This window comes from Pleurodeles waltl, chromosome 1_1 (genome assembly GCF_031143425.1).
Source record: "Pleurodeles waltl isolate 20211129_DDA chromosome 1_1, aPleWal1.hap1.20221129, whole genome shotgun sequence".
Taxonomy (NCBI): Eukaryota; Metazoa; Chordata; class Amphibia; order Caudata; family Salamandridae; genus Pleurodeles; species Pleurodeles waltl.
The window spans coordinates 795,001,384-795,019,322 of NC_090436.1; positions in this window are offsets into that span (position 1 = coordinate 795,001,384).

The window sequence follows — 17,939 nt, forward strand, 5'->3', positions numbered from 1 at the left end:
TGCCCCCCCAACCACCACCCCCCCACCCCCGGGAGCGACCCTTGCCTACGGGGTCGCTCCCCCTGCGTGACATTGGCGCCAAAAAACAAATCCCCGGTGCCTAGTGGTTTCTGCCCCCTTGGGGGCAGATTGACCTAAAATCGTCCAATCTGCCCCCAGGGGGGCAGAAATGGTCTAAATACAATTTGCCCCCCAGGGGAGCGACCCTTGCCTGATGGGTCGCTCCCCATCTCTAAAAAAAAAAAAGAACAAAAAAAAATCACAAAAAAAAAATTTGCCCTGGCGCCTAGAGGTTTCTTCCCCCCCTGGGGGCAGATCGGCCTAATAATAGGCCGATCTGCCCCCAGGAGGGGCAGAAAAGGCCTTCCCAAAAAATTGCCCCCCCTGGGAGCGACCCTTGCCAAAGGGGTCGCTTTGTTGCGTGACATTCGCGCGCAAAAACAAACTCCCTGGTGTCTAATGGTTTCTGCCCCCCTTGGGGGCAGATTGGCCTTATCCAAGGGGGGCAGAAATGGCCTAAATATATATTGCCCCGTAGGGGAGCGACCCTTGCCTAAGGGATCGCGCCCCACCTAAAAAAAAAAAGAATTCATCACAAAAACAAAAAAAACAAAAAAAATGGTCCCTGGTGCCTAGAGGTTTCTGCCCCCCCTGGGGGCAGATCGGCCTAATAATAGGCCAATCTGCCCCCAGGGGGGGCAGAAAAGGCCTTCCTAAAAAAATGCCCCCCTGGGAGCGACCCTTGCCCAAGGGGTCGCTCCCTTTTGCCAATTTCAAGAAGAAAAAAAAAAATCCCTGGTGTCTAGTGGGGTTTCAAAAGCCGGATTGCAAGCAATCCGGCTTTTGAAACCTGTGAGAGACTTCAAAGGGAAGGAAATACATTTCCTTCCCTTTGAAGCCTCTCGGGGCCTCCCCCATGGGATTGAAAAAGAAATGCAAAAGCATTTATTTTTCAATCGCGCTGGAAGCTCTGCTTCCAGCGCGATGGGGGAGACCCTGTGACTAATCAGCGCGCGCTCGCGCGCTGACGTCACAGGGGGGGTTGGGGGGGTCGGGGTGGGAGGGGAAGGGCTTCCCCTTCCATCCCTGACTTGGGGGGGTGAGGGGGAACCCCACAGAGGGAGCGAGAGCGCTCCCTCTGGGCTCTGTGCACAGGACGTAATGGTTACGTCCTGGGCACAGCAGCACTGTGCCTCAGGACGTAACCATTACGTCCTGGGCACAGAAGGGGTTAATGACCTCTCGTGACAGGTTTGGTAACATCACTGATGATATCACTGATGACATCTCAAATGACATCACTGATGATATCTTCTCCACAACCACTCACACACCCACTCCCATCCCCATCCAAGCTGACATTCATACCTTCACACACAAATACTCACATACCCATTCACACACTAAAAAAAGTTCTGACACACACCCACTCCATCACTCACACAGCCACCAACACAACCACTCACTGACCCATACAGCACTCACTCATCTATTCAGAGACCCATACAGGTCACACACCCACTTACAGACCCATACAGCCACTCACACACCCACTCATACACCCATACAACCACTCACACACCCATACGCTCAGCCATACAGTTACTGACAAAGCTACTCACTCACACATACAGCAACTGACACACACACATATTCACCCATACAGCACTCTCACACCCACTCACACAGCCGTAAAACCACTCAAAAACCCACTGACACACACATACAGTCGCTGACATAAACACTAACTCACACATACAGCCACTCACACCCTCACACTCACCCATGTAGCCACTCCCATACCCACTCACTCACCTATATAGCTACTCAGATATTTACTCACTCTCCCATATAGTCACTGACACAGCCACTCACTTATGCATACAGTTACTCATACAACCAATCACTCACTCATACAGTCACTGACTCACCCAGTCACTCATCAATATAGTCACTCACACAGCCACTCACTCACCCACACAACTACTCACATACCTACTTAAATACCCCTACAGTCACTCACACACCCATACAAGCACTCAGACACTCACTCACACACACCTCCACACAGTCACACAGCCACTCACATAATATATCTTAGAAACAGTATCACTCATTAGTACAGAAAGTATACTATTTTAACTTTTGTAGTACCTTGGTATATATGCTTAACACTCAAAAATGTTTAGAAAACACAGTCACTGGATGAAGTTTTGGGCTACACTCTCATCACATTGGGCTGTATTTGGGCTGCCGCCTACAGAGACCAAATGTAAGAATGCTTTAGTTTTTCAAATGCTAAATAAAGAAGTGTTTATGTATTAAAATAGCTTGTGCTGGATTGTAATATAGTTGTAATTACATATTGTTGTAAAGGAGAGGTTTTGTCTGGTAATATTGCAGGTACCACCATACCTCCTAGGTACTAATGCAATAGTACTGCAGTACTTTTGATTTGTTAAACAAAATTTGATTGGCAGAGAACACTGTCAGTTACATTAAACAGGAAGTTTACACCCCCCTAAGGCCATGTTTGTTGAGAAGTTGAAGGAGAAGGTTGTACATCTTTTCTCCTGAGGGTTACAACTTGGAAGCTGATATTTTCACTGCAATGGCAGCTGCGGAAGGTTGAAACATGTACAGCAGGAGAAAGAAGAGGAGAAGAAGCTGTTAGGGCAAGAGGCCAAATGAAAGTGAATGCTCCCCTGGTTGCTTGCAACCTCTGCAAAAAGGTCCTTTCTAGGGGAACGCACAAACAATATTCCTTTGAAACATCTTGGATGTGCATATACCTGCAGTCCATCCCTGGGAGAAGGTTGGTGTGCACCGAAAAGAGACAGCAATGAAAATTGGAGGGGTCCACTGCAGGAACATTGTCAGCAGCCAGAGGTTCCCAGTCTGCAGCCCCTTCAACTTTGGCAGTATCTACCCACAACTGCACCTCCACCCGCCTCATTGACTGCAGCAACATTACCTGCTCATGGTTCTCATGCCCCTGTTCACCTCCTCAGACAGCGGCTGATCTGCAATCACTAAAGCAGTATGCCACTGCCCACTGTGCCACATGATTATAGTGGCTGAAGAGAGTGATTTGAACACTCACTGGTAATGGTGATGGCGCATTTTGAAAAACAATTTTATTGAGTTTTGCACAATATTGCACTCAGATAGCACAGTTGTGTACATTACAATTAACCACAGTATGAGCAAGTAAGATAATACAGGATGACTAATTGAAGAGGTGTCACAAACATAAAAACAAAGGAGTATGAAGCTCAGTTGAACTATACCAGCCATTTCCCTCATATGCAACTATGTTTTATGGGACATCCAGGGCCTTCTACACAGGACTCTCTTGCTGTGCACATCAGTCTACACCTCGTCTCCATTGCGACAGAGGGGGGGTGGAGGGGTCTCTCCATTTGGTTGCTATATCTCATTTGGCCACCATGTCGGCTGTACCCAAAAATCACTGGTCCACCCTTGAGCCCCCAGAACCCAGACCCCAAACAACAGCATCAGAGGTGAAAGAGTTACATCTCATCTGGCACTTCCATCAACCTTCCCACCATAGCGCCCCAGAACACCTGGATCCTTGGGCACAGCCACACCATGTGGTAGAAGTCGGCTGGGCATATCTGCAGTGGGGACAAGAGGGTTCAGAAAGGAAGCCTGCACGATGTAGCCTGGCTGGTGTGAGCTAGGCACAGTAACGATAACAGGTCTGGATCAGATGCAGCCTGGAAGAGATCATAATTGCCCTTGGGGTCATCATTGCATCCCGCTAGTCGTCATCTTTGAGGGGACCCAGCCATCCCTCCCAATGTACCCTGAGATAATCTAAAGCATTAATAATTGGGATACAGTAAATTTGAAAGATAGTAAAGTTATGGGTTAGTCATTCCCAGGCCTCCCAGGCCTCCGTCATATGGGGCATGTTGACAGTGGGCAAGAGCCAGGCCGGGCCTGGAGTTGTGCCAAAGGAATGAGGATGCTGCTCTATCTAAGGCTCGGAACCTGCGCCGAGGTAGGAGTATCAGGAAATTCTGAAAGGCATATAGGAACAGCGGTGGAATCATCATTGAATACAGACCGATTCTGCCATCACATTTAATGGAAGGGATTGCCATTTGTGGAGCTCCATCTTGGCTTTCCTCACAAGGGGCTCAAGATTGAGGGACCAAATGATCTCTGGGTGGAGTGCCACCAAGATGCCCAGATAGCGGAAGCTGAGACAGCGCACAGAGATTTCAGTTTGCCAACCAAGGCAATCTACGGCAGGAGTCAGGGGCACCAATACCAATTTCGCTGGAATGATGTGGAGACCGAGGCTTCTGCAAAAAGCTGAGAGACTCAGTGACAGTAAGGCCCAATCTTCACTGGATCGGCCAGGTAAAAGAGAATGTAATCTGCATAAAGTTCAATGTGGTCCTCATGTCCATCATCCCATCTCCATACACGCACCTGTAAATCGCAGCGATGAAGGAGTGCCAGAGGTTCTATCACCAAGACGAAGAGGACAGGAGATAGGAGACACCCTTGCTGAGTCCCTCGTTGGATAAGGAAGGCATTGGAGATAACACCGTTCACCTGGACCCACGCAGTAGGGTTGTTGTACAGTGTGTGGACGAGTCGACAAAAGTGGGGCCCAAAACCAGCTCTCAGTAATACCTACTCCAAGTATATCCAGTCCACTGTTTCAAAAGCCTTCTTAGAGTTGATGAGAAGCAAGGGCAGACTACAGGGGAGCAGGTGATGATAGGCAAAGGCAATGTGAAGTCCCTGAGGCAGTGCCGCATACTGTGGGCAGGCGTAAAGCCACACTGATCAGAATGTACGAGTGTGTGGAGGACCCGTTTGAGATGGGTGACTAGGAATGTGGCATAAATCTTAACCTCTCCATTAATGAGCGAGATCAGGTGGCAGTCAGCATGGGAGGTTGAAGGGGGTTGAGTTTTCGGGATTACCATGATGGTAGCAGCATTAATCTCGGTTGGAAAGTCACCTTTCTGTAAAACTTCATTACAGAGAGTAAGTAGCCAGGCAGTCAGGGTCTCCCAGAAGGCCATGTATTACTCTGGGTGGAATCTGGCAGCGGCACTTCATCAAGAAAGTGGGGTCAGGCTCGGGGTCCACTTGACGGGATGCAGCGTATAGGCGCCCATGTAATACTCCACGTGGAATCCATTGGCACTGGTGGTCTTTCCTGTGGCCACTGCTGAGATAGCTACCCCAATTTATTCAGCCAACAAAGGCTTACCCATCTGGGCTTCAGAGTGGGACAATCGAGGCAGAGGTACTTCATCAAGAAAGTGGAGGTCAGGTTCGGGATCCACTTGACAGGATGCTGCGTATAGACGCCCATAATATTTGGTGAACGTTTGTGCTATGCCACAAAAGGTACGGTGGACGTGGCCAAGGTCGCCCATGACTTTGGGCACTATCCTTTTCACCTGTGGGTGGGAGGCCAGCCAGTACAGTAGTTTCCCGTTCTTGTCTCCCCAACCATAAGCCATGGCAGTTGAGGCACACCAGAAGTGTTTCTCAGTCTCTAAAGACTGGAGAAGAATCTCCTCATGTATGAGGTTCAATTGCCTGGGCACCTCACCCTAGGGGTCAGCAATAAGGTCCAAGGTTGTTCCCCAAACGGAGGGCCCAAGCCTCTAGGCAGATGATATGCTGTGAGCGAGCTCATTCCAACTTTCAAATTCCGCCTGTGGCTTAGCCTCTAATAGTCGCTTTACTGACTGCCCAGAGGGTGCCATCCGAGTGAACCGAACTCTTGTTAAGTTGGAAATAAGCTTTCAGTGCATCTCCAAGGGCTAGGGTGTAAGACTCATCCCGGAGATACCATGAATTAAGGTGCCACATAGGAAGCAACTCTTCTCTGGAGGAGAAAAGGTGGTGGAGAAGAGGAGCATGGTCAGGCATGCCTCAAGGATGGATTTGGATGTGTGACACTATCCAGCAATCCAGAGCCGGCATGTAGATAAGATTGATGGTGGATTGGGTATGGTGTTCTGCCAAAGTATGAGTGTATTGATATTGTTGAGGGTTACATACCCTACCCACATTACAAAGACCAAGAGCAGCAGTCCAATCAGAAAGGTGTCAGGCACTGGCTCGATTCAAAGAAGAGCGGGGGTCAGTGGCATCCATGTCAGGGGTGGGGACCGTGTTGAAGTCGCCTCCAACCACCATCATCCCCTGAGGACCACTCACCAGGATCTTGAAGAGATCCTGAAGGAGGGTAGCCAGAGCCATGGGAGGTGCATATATACACAAGAGGTTAATGGTTTGCCCCGCGATCATTCCAGTAAGAGTGATATATCGACCCTGTGGGCCTCTCGTTTCATGGATGAGAGCCACAGAGAAGGAGTGGTGCAGCAGAATCGGCACTGCTCGGTAACCTTGAACAAAGCCGAAGTAGAAGACCCTGTCATAGCTGTGATGTGCCAGGAAGGGACAGCAATTACCCATTAGGTTGGTTTCCTGAGCATCAGGACATCGGGGAGGAATTGAGGAGTAGACTTCAGAACAGCTGTGCAGTTCACATGGTTCAGTAACCCATTAACGTTTCAGGACAAGGCTTGCAGGGTCACCCTGGCTAAGGAGAGTGTGTTGAGACAAGGGGTGTGAGAGATGCCCTGCCCTATGCGAAATGTCAACCAGGGTGTATGTCCATCATGTATGAAGAGTGTGGAGAAAAACAAAGTAGTACACAAACAAATCAAAACTCTCTCAAAAACATAACGTTACTGAGTGACAACCCCCAACAATACCTCCACTCCATACTTCCACCCTAGAAGCAGCTGTTGTCCATAAATCAGAAATGAATACACAACACAAACTGAACTGGGAATGGAGTGGTGGGCCTCTTCATAGTACAGGATCAGCTACGGCAATCCAGAATGACACTTTCAGCAACTAACAGTAAACAGCACTGTATGGCATCACAGATCCTGGGAACTGGAGAGCTATATCCTAGGATTCTGCAATAAGTCGGTGTCCTCCATCTGCCCCACTGGAAAAGAAAAGGTCTCAACAAGGAGGACATCTTGGGTCAGTCATGGATCCATTTCAGTGGTGGATATGGAGGACTGTACTACCTGTAGGCCCCACTGGTAAGGGGACAGATAGCGTGATTTGGATCTTTTGCTGCTGTGTCCTCCTCGTGAGTGAGTGCGGTTTATCTTTGGCTTGGGGGCCAGACTGACTAGACCAGCTCAGTGGACCCAGTTACTTGAGGGGGGATCCTTGTGGCCCTTGAAACGGGTGCTCTTCAGTAAGCCACGTCGAGGCACTCTCAGGAGTTTTGAGGAAGTAGGACTTATTTGCATGGACAATTCAAAGTCAGGCCAAGAAGAGGAGTCTATATAAGAGGCCAAGTACCAGGAGTTTTTGCTTTACTGCCATGTACAATTGATGCTGCTGTTGATCTTCCTTGATATAGTTGGCAAAGATGAGCACCTTCGAGTCACTGCACCAGAGGTCTGTGCGACAGTGGGCCTCCTGCAAAACTGCATCTCTGTCTTTAAAGGTGAAGATTCGGGCTGTCAGAGACTTGTACGGGGGCGCCTAGGAGTCAAGGCCCAGTGTGCTTGCTCTATCAAGAACTTGATCCAGATTTCAAGGAAGTCTGCGACCTGCGGGGGCTCAGTGCATTCTGGGATCCCCAGGAAGCACAAATGATTATGCTACGATCAGTTTTCAGAATATTCTGTGCGGCAATGGAGTTCTGCTGTGCGCATGATGAGGCAGGAAACCTGAGATTTCAAGGTGGAGACATCATCTTACACCGTGGATAGGTAGTTTTTTACTTCAGTGAGCCCGGCCATAACATTGAGCAGATCTTGCTGCAAAAGAGCAACACCTACACGCTCCTCTCCGATCTTGGGGGCATATTTATACTCTGTTAGCACCAAATTAGCGTCTTTTTTTTTACTCTAATTCGGTGCAAAACGAACTCCATATTTATACTTTGGTGCTAGACCCGTCTAGCACCAAATTTATGGAGTTAAAGTCATTTTTGGGAAGTGGAGACCCACCTTGCCTTGAGGAGATGTAAGGTAGGCGTTCACGTGCAAAAAATGACTCTATGGCCTTAACACCATATTTATACTCCCATGCAAAAATGGTGCAGGGGAGGGAGGAGGGGTCAAAAAATGGTGCAAAGCTTGCTTTGCCCCATTTGTTAAAGCCTGGGTCAGGGCAGGCGTTAGGGGACCTGTGGAATAAGCCCACAGGTGCCCTCCTCAGGCCCCAGGTAAGATTGCATTTTTTTTTTTTTATGCTAGCCTACCCTTTGCACCGGCTTGCACCATTCCATAAATATGGTGCCCAACTGGTGCTAAAAAATGATGCAAGCCGGTGCAAAACTGCATTAGTGCAGTTTTGCACCAAAAGTATAAATAAGGCCCTTGGTTTCCACAGTAGTTTGGGAGGACTGGACGGCTTGGAGGATTGTGGCCATGTCACCCCCGGAGGATAGTTGCTTCTCAGGGTTGTCACCCTCGGCCTATCTGTGGCTTACTGTATATTGGTCCATGCAGGTCTAGGAGGTTGCTGGGTAGACAGGTCTATCCTTCCTCATGCTGGCGGGGGCATTGGCAGCACAGCAAGTGCACGCAAGGGGGCCCAGATGGCCAAAGCTGAGGCAGCACGAGCACCCAGGCCCCCATGAGGAGTGTACCCCAGCAGCCCAGACACAGTCAGCGGGTGCTTGAACGTAAGAGAAAAGCAGGGCTTGTCAGGGGATGGCAACTCTGATGTACACTGCAATGTGAGGCGTCACAGTTGTCACTAATATTAGTTTGTCGCTGGGTATCTCCTACTGGTTATCAAGCTGGATAGTAAGAAACTCTAGGTTAGGGCAGTCCACTTCAGTGGGGCCCAAGGCCCTTCCACAAGACCTCTCCCACCCGCACCCCCCAACACGTCCCAAGGCTCAATCCTAAGAGCCACGATCATTGGGGTGAGTGGACGAGGAATGAGCATCTGAATCAGCAGTGGTGCAAATCTAGGCACCAAGCTTTAACCTGAGCAGATGAGCAGCATGTGTCCCAGACACCAGAGGCAGGTTTTGCAGGGCTGGTCCCACTGGCATGGAAAGCAGTTTCAGGCCATTAAGGTGCTTATCTGGGGAACCTGCACACGTGGCTAGCAAGTCTGAAAGGACCGGTCTGAAGGGAGGTCAGTAGGAAACCCCCTTAAGGCCCCATTGGCCTGAGAGCCATGCCAGCGGTGGGGTCCATCACATGCCCGGACCGGCCCGCAGTACAGGGGGCGAACTCACAGCCTCAGGGGTGGTGTCCAAAAAGATTAGCACTTACTTGTAAGACCAGCTGGGAGGTGCGTGCCACTTGGCCAAAGCACTGCAGTAAGGTAAACCAGCATCGGAAGTCCCAACAGAGGCCCTCACAAGCCCAAGGCCCAGTCAGACCTCCCCATGGAGGGCCCAGTAGGATTGCGCTCCCCACGCATTGAGCCCCAGTTGCTCTCCAAAGATCATCCAGCCAGCCGGGGGGCTCCTGAGTTCACTTAGGCCTACAATAGAATTCGACCCTCACCCATCAGTCTCGCACTCACCGTTCTCAGCCTTCTGGGGCTGCAACCTCCTTCTCCCAGCAAGTACCAGCTGTGGGCAAGAGCACAGGGTAGACAGGATGGTTCTTGGAGTGTCCAGTGGGCAAGGATCGGCATCGATCTTCAGTCAATGGCCCAGGTGGGCTGCTGCGGAGCTGTCCCAAGGCTCACCATGCTTCAGGGATCAGCAGCATTCCAGTCCAGCCACCTGTGCACTGTTATGTTAGGGGACGAGGGGATCTTCATGGCCAGGCAGGCATGCAGGGCATGAACAGCAGTCGCACTCAGGCAACACCCAGGACAGGTCCAGGGAGCATTATTCAGCTTTGTTGCGGTAAATCAGGGTTCTTGATGGCTCACGGATGGCAGCGGATGACGGAGGTTTCCAGCTCACCCTTAAGGTGCGACTGAGGTCTTGGCACTCCAAGCCACGCCCTTGTGATGGCACATTAATGTTCTCCACAAAACCCTAGGGCCGAATTTAAGAAAAGTGGCGCTGCATCCAATGCACTGCCACTTTTCTTGTGCTTCCCCCTATTGCAACCATGTGTGCGCCATATTTAAGATATGGTGGACCCTAGCAGTAGTTAGAACAATAGCGTCAAAATTGTTGACACTAGTGTAGCAAAGTGCAAGGCTGCCCATTGATTTAAATGGGTGCCTCATTTTGACTCCTGCTCTGAGCAAGTGTTAAAAATGAGAGAAAAAATGGTGCAGTGAAATCTTTTAAATTTCAGTGCACCATTTTTTCAGGCCTCATAACGGGGGAAAGCCCCCTTACATACATTATGCCTGGCGCAGGCATAATGTGGTTCAAAGGGTTACAAGGTAGCACAATGCATGTATTGCACCACATTGTAAATATGGCGCAGGGAAAAGACCACCTTAGCGTCGACTAATCATCAAAAAAATTACACTAAGGCAGTGCTAAAGTAGCACAAGTGGCTCTTAAATCTGTTCCTTAGTTTCTTTCCCCTCCTTTCCTTTGGTTCCGGTGTCCTGTTCTCTACATTTTGCTTCTGATGGTTTTGTTGACCTGACATTGAAAAAATAAACAATTACAGAAAAAAATAAAAAATCAAGAAAAGAAAAAAAGGTTCTTGTACTACCTACCCACATATTTCAAATAATAAAGAATTTGTGTTTATATTAACAAATTTTGTGGCTTACAGAAAGATATAAATAAAGATTATAAAGTGATGAAAGGTAAGTGAAAGGTGAATCTGATATGTGAACTTCAGTTGAGTGGTGTGGAGTACTGTGGAGTGGAGTGCTGTAAAGACTGGAGCTTGAGTTTGTATTGACAAATTTTGCACAGGTTACATGAAAAAATTAATAAAGATTATACGAGATGAAAGGTAAGTGAAAGGTGAATCTGATATGTGTAGTTCACTTGAGTCGTGTGCCGTATTGTGGAGTGGAGTGTTTTAATGATTGTTGTTATGTAGGTGTGTGATGTGTGAATGTGAGTGATTGAATGACACAGGCACTTATTACAACCCTGGCGGTCGGTGTTAAAGCGGCGGTAACACCGCCAACAGGCCGGCGGTTAAAAAAATGGAATCATGACCACGGCGGAAACCACCAACACATACAGCCACTTTAACACTCGACCGCCACGGCGGTAGCAACAAACACCGCAGCGGTAACCGCCAACAGCCAGGCGGAAGACAATGTACATCCCACTCCATTACAACCCGCCCATCCACCAGCTTTTCCAGGGCGGTACCAACGCCATCAAAAGCACGGCAGAAACAGTACTCCGAAGGGAAAAGACTCACCTCTCAACACTCAAGGAAGAACCAGGACGCCATGATGCCCGAGCTGCAGGTGTTCCCCATGCTGGTGTATCTTCTCATACACCAGGAACATGAAAGCCGCGATGACGACCACAGTGAGTACTGCACCTAGCACACAAGGGATGGGGGAGGTAAAAGAGAGTGACACACACACGCAACACCTCCACCCCCAACACCATACACACAAACACATGCAACAACATTACATATACACCCCGTAACCCTCTGAAATAACGCAAGGACAAAAGGAATGGAGTAAAATGAGTGTAATATTAGTAATACTTAGAAATACGTTCATAAAGATAAAACAGTATGTACAATATATACAAAAGGTGGTACAATGGCCACTCAAAAAATGTCCGGGGCCCACTGGGACAAAACACATAGGCCAAGTCCACACTTGACTCCTGTCTCTATACCGAGAGAACACTGCAGGGGCATCAGGTCAAAAACACACAGGCACCTCAGGGGGACGAGGAATGGGGGAGCACCTCAGCCGGAAGCTGGGACAACGCCACTGCTCCTGGAGGGGGCTCCATGCCCACTGCTTGGTCCTGGGGAGAGAAAGGGCACAGTCTCTCAAGTGGGTGGTTTGCCCACTGCTTGGTCCTGGGGAGTGCAAAGCCACAGTCTCTCAAGTGGGTGGTTTGCCCACTGCTTGGGCCTGGGAAGTGCAAAGCCACAGTCTCTCTAGTGGATGCCTTCTTCCACTGGTTCTGGAGGGGGCCTTGTGCCCAGTGTGCTTCATCCTGGCAAGGAAGGGCTGAGTGGATGCCTTCTTCCACTGGTTCTGGAGGGGGCCTTGTGCCCAGTGTGCTTCATCCTGGCAAGGAGGGGGTTAGTGGATGCCTTCTTCCACTGGTTCTGGAGAGGGCATTGTGCCCAGTGTGCTTCATCCTGACAAGGAGGGGCTGAGAGGATGCCTTCTTCCACTGGTTCTGGAGGGGGCCTTGTGCCCAGTGTGCTTCATCCTGGCAAGGAGGGGCTGAGTGGATGCCTTCTTCCACTGGTTGTGGAGGGGGCCTTGTGCCCAGTGTGCTTCCTCCTGGTAAGGAGGGGGTGAGTGGATGCCTTCTTCCACTGGTTCTGGAGGGGGCATTGTGCCCAGTGTGCTTCATCCTGGCAAGGAGGGGCTGAGTGGATGCCTTCTTCCACTGGTTCTGGAGGGGGCATTGCGCCCTGCGATGCAGATGTTTTGGAGTGCAAGGTCACAATCTCTCACCTGGGTGTCACAACAACAGCTTTTGCAGTGGCCAGGACGCACTGCAGCCCATGTAGTCACCACTACACACTGCTCTCCGGCGATGATGGCTCCTCAGTAAATCGCAGTTGCACTCCAGGTGGCAGTGCTGGCAGTGGTGGTGGTAGCCTCCAGGCCTTCACCTGCAGCCTCAGACGGCTGCCCACTGGGGCTGCTGCTGGCAGTGGTGCTGCTTACGGCGGTGCAGGTGGTGGTGCTGGCCGCGGCGCAGGTGGCGATACTGGCGGTTGTGGTTGTAGTCTCCAGGCCTTCACCTGCAGCCTCGGATGGCTGCCCACTGGGGCTGCTGCTGTTGGCAGTGGTGCTGCTTGCGGTGGTGCAGGTGGTGGTGCTGGCCATGGTGCAGGTGGCGGTGCTGGCCGCGGTGCCGGTGGTGATACTGGCGGTTGTGGTGGTAGCCTCCAGGCCTTCACCTGCAGCCGCGGACGACTGAAGTGCCATGGCTGATGTTCTGTGCCCCTTCCTGCCCTTGGCAGATGGTGAAGCCTCCTTGCTTCTGCCAGCTGGAGTCTTTTAATTGGCTTTGCTGGCTGGTTGTGCCTCCCTCCCCTTGCTGGAAGCTGTCCCCTTCTTGCCCTTGCCAGGTGGCGGACCCTTCTTGGCCTTGGCAGGTGTTGGTTGCATACTTGCTGGGCTGACAGGTGCCTCCTTGGAGCCTCTCACAGCTGCAGAAACCACAGCGGCCGTGGACTGGGTGGCTGAGGTGCTGGGCTGGGTTCTGGCCACCCTGGCCCAAGGTGAAGGACGGGGGAGGGAAGAGGTCAATGTTGGTGAGGAAAAGCTTCTTAGGGATAGTGGGGCGGGAAGAGGGTGAAGGTTTGGGAGTGGAGGAAGAGGGTTTGGTTGTAGGAGGTGTCATTCTGCTGTGTTTGGGTGCAGGTGCATGAGCTGGATGCTGTTGTGAGGTGGATGGCTGTTGGGTGTGTGTGTGCTTGCGTTTGTGTACTTTGGGAGGAGGGGTTACAGACAGAGTGGAAGAGGACACAGGGGACGTATGCATGGGTGTGGGGTTGGAGACTGCCAATGAGGGGCGTGTAGTGATAGGCGTGCTGGTGATGGAGGTAGTGGATGAGGATGTAGTGCATGCAGGTGTGAGTGGAGACGCTACTGGGAGGGGGTGGACAAGGAGGAGGAGGGGGACACAGTGGAGGCAGTGGATGTTGGTGGGTCTGCATGGGAATGGTGCTTGTGTGAGTGCCTGTGAGGTGAAGTGTGGTGCTTGTGTTTCCTGAGCCACATCTATGTGTTGATTTGGGTGATTGCTGGTCTGAAGGTGTGCTTGGGATAGGTTGGGGTTGAGGGGATTGGGACTGGGTAGATGAAGTTGGAGGGGGGAGGCTGGAGACAGGGGCAATGGCTGCCATCAGTGCAGAGGCCAGAGCCTGGAATGCTCTCTGTTGGGCCGCCACGCCAGAGTGAATGCCCTCTAGGTATGCATTTGTTTGTTGCAAATGCCTTTTGAAACCCTGGATGGCATTCAGTATGGTTGACTGCCCAACAGAGAGGGATCTCAGGAGGTCAATAGCCTCCTCACTTAGGGCCTGGGGCGAAGAAGATGCCCACCCTCCTGGGTGAGCGGGCACAGAAAACACGCTGATGAGCTGCTGGAAGGGCAGTGCTGGTACGGGGTGGCGGCTGTACCTGTTGTTGGGGTGGGCACAGAGGTGTCCGCCACTGCTAGGGAGCTTCCATCGGAGGATGAGTCGCTGTAGGTAGTGTCCCCTCCAGGCTCCGTCGTGGTGCTCCCCTCACCCTCCGTTCCACTGGTGCCCTCATCGTTGGTGGATTCGCCCTCCAGGCCCATGTGGGAGGCAGCTCCCTCCGTCGTTGGTGCATCTGCTCCTCTGCCAGATAATGCTAATGCACACAAGGGCAGGGTGACAAAACAAGAAGGGGGGAGACAGAGGATACACTTGGTCAATGCCAGCAACAACACTACCGTTGGCGTACACAACACACAGGGATCAGCCCTATGCACTAGGCCATGCACTACCAGTTACAAAGATAGTCACCAGCCCATGGGGTACATTGCCTAATGCCATTAGCTGCACACCTGAAACCCACAGGACCCTGCCCAGTAGTAGAAGCCCACTAACACTATTGGGGTTGGAGTGCTTCAGAGCCTGCCCAACAACAGACCTACCCTGCCATGTTCGTCCTGGCCTAGGGGCACCCACAATCCACATCCCCCACCCAGGTAAAACCTTAACGCGCGCAAAGTCATGATTCTGAATCTGTACTCACCCCCTTGTGGCTGCTGTGATGCCTTCAAGCGCCCATCCAACTCCGAATAGGCCACCGCCAGGATGCGGAACATCAGGCGGGTTAGGGTACGACGGGCAACCCTTCCTGGTTGGGAGGCCAGCCTCAGCTGGGCCTCCGCCGTCTTCCTTGGCCAGCGGCGCAGGTCCTCCGACCATTTGCGGCAGTGGGTGCTCCGCCTGTCAAAGACCCCCAGGTTCCGAACCTCCTTGGCGATGGCACGCCAAATGCCCATTTTCTGATGGGCGCTGACCTGCAGGAAAATATGCATAGAAAAAGGGATTAGTCATACCGTCCGACAACATCGCCGACATCATCAGCGCCCAAGCCCTCGCCTCAACTGACTACATCCTCCTCGGTGACCTGAACTTCCACCTAGAAAACAACAACGATATAACACCACCAACCTACTCGACAACCTCGCCAACCTCGGCCTGAAGCAACTCGTCACGTCGCCCACCCACACCGCAGGACACACACCAGACCCCATCTTCTCAGCCAGCAACCATGTCTCCTTCAGCCACATCACCGAACTCCACTGGACCGACCATCGCTGCATCCATTTCTCCTTCCAGAAGCCGGTCACTCACCACCTCACCACTCAACCCCCCAGCCGCTATTGGAACAGAATCTCAATAGAACAGCTGATCTCCACCCTCGCCCAGGCACCTCCTCCTAGAACCCGGGACCCCAACACAGCCGCCACCAACCTGCATCAATGAAAAGACGACTGAGCCAACACCCTTGCACCACTCAAACAACCCTCGGACATCCACCACAGATCCAAGGCCAACTGGTTCACTCCTGACCTATAGGCCTCCAAAAGGGAATGCCGAAGAATGGAGAAGACCTGGCACCTTGTACCTACTGAATCCAACCACATCGCCCTCAAGACTGCCATCTGCAAACTCAACAGCTGATCCGCACCACCAAAAGAACCTACTACAAAAGCTGCGTAGACACCAACGCTCACAACAACAGAGAGCTCTTCGGCATCATCAAAGAACTCTCCAACCCCAGGCCCTGCTCCTACGAACCCCCGTCATCACAGGAGCTCTGCAACTCCCTCGCCACTTACTTCCGTCGAAAGATCGAAGACATCCACAACAGCCTCAAACCCCACACCCACCAGCCAACCACAGACAGCCACGAACCCAACGCACCAAGCAACATCAACCCTCTATGCGCCTGGACCCACGTCAACAATGAAGACACCATCAACACCATGGCCTCCATCCACTCTGGCTCCCCCTCGGACCCCTGCCCACACCAGATTTTCAACAAAGCCAGTGACATCATCGCCCCCACCTCTGCGCCATCATCAACAGCTCCTTTGAGACAGCCACCTTCCCGGAGAGCTGGAAACACGCCGATGTCAACGCCCTGTTGAAGAAACCCAAGGCGGACCCAGATGACCCCAAAAACTACCGTCCCATCTCCCTCCTCCCGTTCCCAGCGAAGGTCATTGAGAAAATCATGAACAGCCAACTATCCTGCTTCCTGGAAGACAGCAAAGCGCTCAATACCTCCCAATCCGGATTTCGCAAGAACCACAGCACTGAGACCGCACTCACTGCTGCCACAGATTACATCAGGACCATGCTCGACGAAGGCGAAACCGCAGCGCTCATCCTCCTGGACCTCTCCGCAGCCTTCGACACCGTTTGTCACCATACACTTCGAACACGCCTCCACAATGCCAAGATCCATGGCAAGGCCCTCGACAGGATCTCTTCATTATTCTCCGGCAGAACCCAGAGAGTCCGCCTTCCGCCTTACCTGTCCGAATCCTCCAAAACCATCTGTGGTGTCCCCCAGGGATCCTCCCTCAGCCCAACACTTTTCAACATTTACATGGCTCCTCTCGCCAACATCGCACGATCCCACCACAACAACATAGTATCCTACACAGACGACACCCAGCTGATCATCTCCCTCACGAAAGACCCTACAACCGCAAGAAACAACCTCCACAATGGACTTCACTCCATCGGCAACTGGATGGAATCAAGCCGCCTCAAGTTAAACACAGACAAAACAAAGATCCTCCTCTTCGGCAGCAACTCCTCCGCTTGGAATGACTCCTGGTGGCCTGCCTCCCTAGGAGCCGCACCCACCACCCAAGTACGAAACCTGGGAATCATCTTGGACTCAGCACTCAGCATGACTCAGCAGGTCAACGCAGTCTCCTCTTCCTGCTACAGCACCCTTCGCAGGCTCCGCAAGATTTTTAAGTGGATTCCCGTCGAAACCAGAAAGACAGTCACCCACGCCCTGGTCAGCAGCCAACTGGACTACGGCAACGCACTCTATGCAGGAACCACGGGCAAACTACAAACGAAAATGCAACGTATCCAGAACGCCTTCGCCCGACTCATCCTCAACGTCCCACACCACTACCACATCTCTGCCCACCTCAGAGACCTGCACGGGCTACCCATATCGAAGAGGATTATCTTTAAACTACTCACCCACTCACACAAAGCCCTCCACCACACAGGTCCGGCCTACCTCAACGACAGACTCACCTTCCACACTCCCGTCCGCCAGCTCCGCTCTGCCAGCCTCGCCCTCGCCTCTGTCCCCCGCATTCGCCGCACAACCGCCGGAGGAAGATCCTTCTCTCACCTACCCACCAAGACCTGGAACTCCCTTCTGCTCCACCTACGCCAGACCCAGGACCTCCTGACTTTCAGGAAATGTCTCAAGACATAGCTATTCGACCAGTAGCTCCCCCCCCCCCCAGCGCCTTGAGACCCTGACGGGTGAGTAGAGCGCTTTATAAATTACGTGATTGATTGATTGATTGATGCAAAGTTGCACTGCGGTCATGGACCGCCGACCGCAAGGGCGCACAACACCAGTGGAATTACCTCATTTCCACTTGTCTCTTCTCACAGGTCAGGCAGCTGTCATTTCAGGGGGGCACAGGCCATGGCACCTAACTGCGTCACAGCAGACATTGGCACATCAACTGACTCTCGAATTCACATACTGTTTCTGTAAAGGAAGAAATGCATTTTTATTTTTAC